Genomic DNA, 321 nt, shown 5'->3' with positions numbered 1-321 from the left:
TGGGGCTGGGCGGGCGGGGGAGGGGCCGCGCCGCGGCGGCGGAAACCCGAGCTCGGCGATAAGAGGCTGCACGGCGACATGCAACAGTCTTTTCACTGCAGCTGAATGAGTTGTGGCGCTCACCATGCTCCCGTGACCGGGCGCTGACAAGTTCCATTTGCCATCGCGCGGGCCTCTCGGAAGCCGGACTCCCACAATGCCCTGGGCACTCGGTCGGCAGTCGGGCTGCTGGTGAAAAAAACATGTGAGAGGTAAGTTTCCATGTCCGCCTTCTGCCTGCGCTGCCGGCCGGGCGGCCCGGCATTGTCTGGCTGCCGGGGC

General features: G+C 66.7%; 1 protein-coding gene across 1 annotated transcript in view; it reads left to right on the top strand.

The window, feature by feature from the left end:
- The first annotated feature begins 6 nt into the window (after nt 1-6).
- The window catches only part of MBNL1 (muscleblind like splicing regulator 1), a 169,030-nt gene continuing 168,715 nt past the window's right edge, over nt 7-321 (top strand). The window contains exon 1 of the mRNA XM_015568743.1: nt 7-251. The gene's annotated coding sequence lies outside the window, so the exon portion shown is untranslated. The remainder of the gene's footprint in view (nt 252-321) is intronic.

This window comes from Myotis davidii, unplaced genomic scaffold (genome assembly GCF_000327345.1).
Source record: "Myotis davidii unplaced genomic scaffold, ASM32734v1 scaffold245, whole genome shotgun sequence".
Classification (NCBI taxonomy): Eukaryota; Metazoa; Chordata; class Mammalia; order Chiroptera; family Vespertilionidae; genus Myotis; species Myotis davidii.
The sequence above is the reverse complement of the archived record's forward strand: the minus strand, read 5'-3'. Positions and strand labels throughout refer to the sequence as shown.